The following is a 6,185-nucleotide window of genomic DNA, read 5'->3' as shown; positions in this document are numbered from 1 at the left end:
ATGTTGAACAAGAGTGGTTATGTTGAACAATAGTAGAAGACACAAAAAGATGGAAGACCATTCCATGCTCATTGATTGGAAGAATAAACATCGTTAAAATGTCTATACTGCCTAGAGCAATCTATAATTTCAATGCCATTCCAATCAAAATTCCACCAGCATTTTTCAAAGGGCTGGAGTAAACAATTCTAAAATTTGTATGGAATCAGAAGAGACCCCAAATTGCTAAGGAAATGTTGAAAAAGAAAAACAAAACTGGGGCCACCATGTTGCCTGATTTCAAGCTTTACTACAAGGCTGTGATCACCAAGACAGCATGGTGCTGGCATAAAAACAAACACATAGACCAGTGGAACAGAGTAGAGAGCCCAGATATGGACCCTCAACTCTATGGTCAAATAATCTTTGACAAAGCAGGAAAAAATATATAGTGAAAAAAGACACATTTGGGGCGCCTGGGTGGCTCAGTGGGTTAAGCCGCTGCCTTTGGCTCAGGTCATGATCTCAGGGTCCTGGGATCGAGTCCCGCATCGGGCTCTCTGCTCAGCAGGGAGCCTGCTTCCCTCTCTCTCTCTCTCTCTCTCTGCCTGCCTCTCCATCTACTTGTGATTTCTCTCTGTCAAATGAATAAATAAAATCTTTAAAAAAAAAAGACATTTGTTGAAGAGATCAATAAATGGTGCTGGGAAAATTGGACAGCTATATGTAGAAGAATGAAACTCAGCCATTTTCTTATACCATACACAAAGATAAACTCAAAATGGATAAAAAACCTCAACATGAAGCAGGAATCCATCAGAATCCTAGAGGAGAACATAGGCAGTAACCTCTTCGATATCAGCCACAGCAACTTCTTTCAAGATATGTTTTCAGGGACACCTGGATGGCTCAGTGGGTTAAGCCTTAGGGTCCTGGGATCGAGGAAAGGAAACAAAAGTGAAAATTAATTTTTGGGTCTTCAAGATAAAAAGCTTCTGCACAGCAAAGGAAACAGTCAACAAAACAAAGAGTCAACCCATGGAATGGGAGAAGATATTCACAAATAATACATAGACAAAGGGCTGATATCCAAGATCTTTAAAAGAACTCCTCAAACTCAACACTCAAAAAACAGATAATCACATTAAAAGATGGGCAGAAGATATGAACAAACACTTCTCCAATGAAGACATACAAATGGCCATCAGGCACATGAAAAAAAATGTTCATCATCACTAGCCATCAGGGAAATTCAAATCAAAACCACACTGATATACCACCCTACACCAGTTAGAATGGCCAAAATTAACAAGGAAACAATTAACAGGAAAAATTAACAGGAAACAACATGTGTTGGAGAAGATGTGGAGAAAGGGGAACCTTCTTCCACTGTTGGTGGGAATGCAAGTTGGTGCAGCCACTTCGGAAAACAGTGTGGAGATTCCTTAAGAAATTAAAAATAGAGCTTCCCTATGACCCTGCATTTGCACTACTGGGTATTTACCCCAAAGATACAGATGAAGTGAAAAGAATGGCCATCTGTACCCCAATGTTCATAGCAGCAATGGCCACAGTTGCCAAACTGTGGAAAGAACCAAGATGCCCTTCAATGGACGAATGGATAAGGAAGATATGGTCCATATAACCTATGGAATATTATGTCTCCATCAGAAACGATGAATACCCAACTTTTGTAGCAACATGAACGGGACTGGAAGAGATTGTGCTGAGTGAAATAAGTCAAGCAGAGAGGGTCAATTATCATATGGTTTCACTTATTTGTGGAGCATAAGAAATAACACAGAGGACATGGGGAGATGGAGAGGAGAAGGGAGTTGAGGGAAATTGGAGGGGGAGATGAACCATGAGAGACTATGGACTCTGAAAAACAATCTGAGGGTTTTGAAGGTGCAGAAGGTGGGAAGTTGGGTGAGTCTGGTGGTGGGTATTATGGAGGGCATGTATTGCATGGAGCACTGTGTGTGGTGCATTAACAATGAATTCTGGTACACTGAAAAGAAATTTTAAAAATTTAAAAATATAAAAAAAAGAATTTAGTGATTTATAAGACCCTCTGATCATTGCATCCACCTTAATGCCCATCACCTAGTTACCCCTTCCCCCCACCTACCTACCCTCCAGCAACTCTCAGGTTTTTTCCTAGAGTTAAGAGTCTTTTATAGTTTGCCTTCCTCTCTTTTTTCATCTTATTTTATTTTTCTTTCTCTTCCCCCATGTTCATCTGTTTTGTTTCTTAAATTCTATATATGAGTATCTGTCTTTCTCTGACCCTATGTCTTTTGATTGGAGAATTTAGTCCATTTACAATCAAAATGATTTTTGATAGATAAGAATTTAGTGCCATTGTGTTACATGTAAACTTGGTGTTTCTGGTGTTGTTCTCTATTCCTTTCAAATCTTTGTTGCTTTTGGTCTTTCTTCCCCTCTCAAGAAGTTCCCTTTAATATTTCTTGCAGGGCTGGTTTAGTGGTCACAAACTCCTTTAGCTTTTGTTTGTCTGTGAAACTCTTTACCTTTCCTACTCTGAATGACAGCCTTGCTGGATAAAGTATTTTTGTCTGCATAGATTTCATATTGAAAGATGTCCTGCCAGTATCTTCTGTCCTGCCAAATTTCTGTGGACAGATCTGCTGTGAATCTGCTTTACCTTTTCTTGTAGGTTAAGGACTTCTTTCCCTTGCTGCTCTCAGGATTCTTTCCTTGTCTGTGTATTTTATACATTTGACTATAATATGTCTTGGTATTGGCCAGGTTTTGTTGAATTTGATAGGAGTTCTCTGTGACTCTTGGATTTCAATGTATGTTCTCTTCCTCAGATTAGGGAAGTTCTCAGCTATAACTTGTTCAAATAAACCTTCTCCTCCCGTTTTCCCTCTCTTCCTCTTCTGAGACTCCTATGATACTAATGTTTTTGTTTTTGTTTTTAAAGATTTTAATTATTGATTTGGCAGAGAGAGACTCAGTAAGAGAGGGAACACAAGTTGGGGGAGTGAGAGAGGGCGAAGCAGGCTCCCAAATGAGCAGGGAGCCTGATGTGAGGTTTGATCCCAGGACCCTGGGATCATGACCTGAGCCAAAGGCAGATGCTTAACGACTGAGCCACCCAGGCGACCCTATGATACTGTTATTACACTTTAAGGAGTTGCTGAATTCCTTAAATCCGCATTCACGATCCAATACTTTTCTTTCCCTCTTCCTTTCAGCTTCATTATTTTCCAAAATTTCATCTTCTACATCACTGATTCATTCTTCTGCTTCATCCATCTTTATTGTCATTGTATCCAGTCAGTTTTGTATCCTCTTTATAGCATTTCTTATTTTGGTCTGACTCATTTTTAGTCTTTTATCTATGTAGTAAGGGATTCTCCAGGGTCTCCTATGCTGTTCTAAAACCCAGCTAGTATCCTTATGATTGCTGTTTTAAATTCTGGTTCAGGCATCTTACTTATATCTGTTTTGATTAAATCCCTGTAATTTCTTTTTGTTTTTTCTTTTGGGGTTAATTCCTCCATCTTGTCATTTTGTCTTGATCACTGTTTCTTAGTCTATGTATTGGGAAAGCCTGTTATATTCCTGCTCCTGAGACTGCTGGTTATATTAAGAAGGGGTCCTATTCTGTCTTGGGCATGTCCTTCAGGGAATGTTTCAGAATGTGCACTCTTCTGTTGTGTTTTGGCTGTTCCTTTCTTCAGGTCAGTCCTGTGAAGACTTTCTCCTTGCCTGCAGTGAGGAGTGTTCAAATCTTCTCCACCCTATGGGAACTTTTAACTATGTGTGTTTTGGTCTGCTTGTCAAAAGAAGCTGGGTCCTATTTCACCTAGAGCTGAAGCTTTGCAGTATTCTATGATCAATAGACTTGGTGTATTCAAGGGGTTTGTGCTCATCTTCTGGGGGATGGGCCTGTTGTGCTGGTTCTCAATCAGGCTTGCCCTTATAAAGGTGCCACCTGCAGGGTGCAGTGGGGTGGGACTTGGTATAAGTGTCTCTGGCCTCCACTGGGTGGGGTAAGGGGGAATGCTGTGTTGCTCACTGAAGTTTATCAGTGCTGACTGGAAGGAGGAAAATGGCCTTTGCCTACTCTCTCATCCATGAGTGGGAGTTCATGCCCACCACTCCTCAGGAAGCCCTCAAAGAAGAGCAAACAGGGGCACCTGGGTGGCTCAGTGGGTTGGGCCGCTGCCTTCGGCTCAGGTCATGATCTCGGGGTCCTGGTATTGAGTCCCGCATCGGGCTCTCTGCTCAGCAGGGAGGCTGCTTCCTCCTCTCTCTCTGCCTGCCTCTCTGCCTACTTGTGATCTCTCTCTGTCAAATAAATAAAAATAAAATCTAAAAAAAAAGCTTAAAAAAAAAAGAGCAAACAATCTCCCCTCTTGTGTCTCTGTCTTCCATCAAATTCCTGCCTTCACCCTGTGTCTAAGCTGTCTGCCTCCCGGGAGGCATAATACTCCTGTATTTCATCTCAGGTGCATGGCTAGGTTTCAAAACTCCAAATTTTAGGGACCTGGTGCAGTGCAGACCTACACTTATCCTCTGGGGGAGGGTCTTGCCACTGTGTCTGGTGCAAGTTTGTCCGAGAAAAGCAGTTGTAAGACTGAACAGTGGTTCAGAGTTTAAGGTAAAGTGCAGCAAAAAGCCAGCACTAAGGTTTGCTTTCCTCAGCAAGTGTCTCTGTTCCTATGCTAATGAACAAGGCAGCACACTGGTGCCCAGCTCTTTTGTCCCCAAAGAGGCTGTGTCACCTCTCCCAAATGCACTTCAAGAAGGGGAACTGTTTCTTTCCCTTTGACCCAGGGAATCCTCAGACCACACTGCCCACTCCCTGGCCTCTAGCTCCTTCCACACCAGAGAATGACTAAGCCTGCCAGGTATGATCCTGGCAATAGTAGGGACTTCAAGAACTTCAGACTTTGAGCCACTCTCCTTTTAGCAGTCAATGGTTTTGGGGAAGAGTTTTTCTTATGTAACCCCTTGCATGCTGCTTTCACTCCTTTTCTAACTTTCTCTCTCATTCCTCTCTCCATGATCAGGGCTCCCCTCCACAGCACCTGCAGTTCTTTTCTCCCCCAAATCAACTCTGCATCTCCTACCTTCCATAGTGTGGTCATTTTTCTCCGTCTAAGTGTACATGTTGTTCTCTCAGTCCTCAGATCAATTTCTTGGTTGTTCAGAATGATTTGATATTTTTCTGTCTGTGTTCAAGGGATGAGGCAAGCATAGAGTCTCCCTACTACTCTGCCATCTTAACTGCTTCCCATTGTATTTCTATTACTATTACTTTGTAAAGGTTATTCTTATTGAAATATAATTAATGTACAATGTTGTATTAGTTTCAAGTATATAATATAAGGATGTGATAATTCTATACACTATTCAGTGCTCATCAGTTTAAGTACACTTAATCCGTTTCACCTATTTTACACATCCCCCCACCTCCTCCCAGATAACCACCAGTTTGCTCTCTGTGTTAAGAGTCCTTTTTGGTCTCTTTTTTGTTTGTTTGTTTTGTTTCTTAAATTCCACATATGAGTGAAATCATATGGTCTTTTTCTTCTCTGACTGATTTATTTCACTTAGCATTATATTGTTGTAGCAAATGGCAAGCTTTCATTCTTTTATGGTTGAGTAATATTCCATTTATCCATTTATCCATTTATCCATTGATGGTGTTCTTTATAAAATCTTTAGTATCTTGTAGGGAGTCTACCTCTCCCTGTTATTGCCCAGCCTTTTCAGAATTTTCTTTGATGTTATTGCCTGTTTATTTTCTCAGTGATACTTTAGAATTCATTCAGAAGACTAAAGACTGGAACATCGGCCCAGGGCTTTTTTTCTATATTATTCTTCCCTTAGGTGCTCAATAAGCATTTGTTAATTGAATAAAAGATAAAATAAAATCACAGCATGGTGTTTGCTGAAAGTTATCAAAGTATAAACAAGTTTATATCTGCTTTTGTACACCACTGACACTTCCAAAAGAGACTTGGAATTTAAGGTATGTATTTGAGAAATGCTGCTCTGCTGTTGGAGGAATATTGTTTGCTCCTGAACTCAAGAAATATTTTTTGAGCCCCTATTATGTCCCAAACATTGTTCTAGACACTGAGGGTAAAGCAAATGAACAAAAGAGACAAATAAAATAAAAAATGAATATATTATATGCACCAAATAAATAAATACATATATAG

The sequence above is a fragment of the Mustela erminea genome, chromosome X, assembly GCF_009829155.1.
Source record: "Mustela erminea isolate mMusErm1 chromosome X, mMusErm1.Pri, whole genome shotgun sequence".
Taxonomy (NCBI): domain Eukaryota; kingdom Metazoa; phylum Chordata; class Mammalia; order Carnivora; family Mustelidae; genus Mustela; species Mustela erminea.
Note: the sequence above shows the minus strand (reverse complement) of the source record.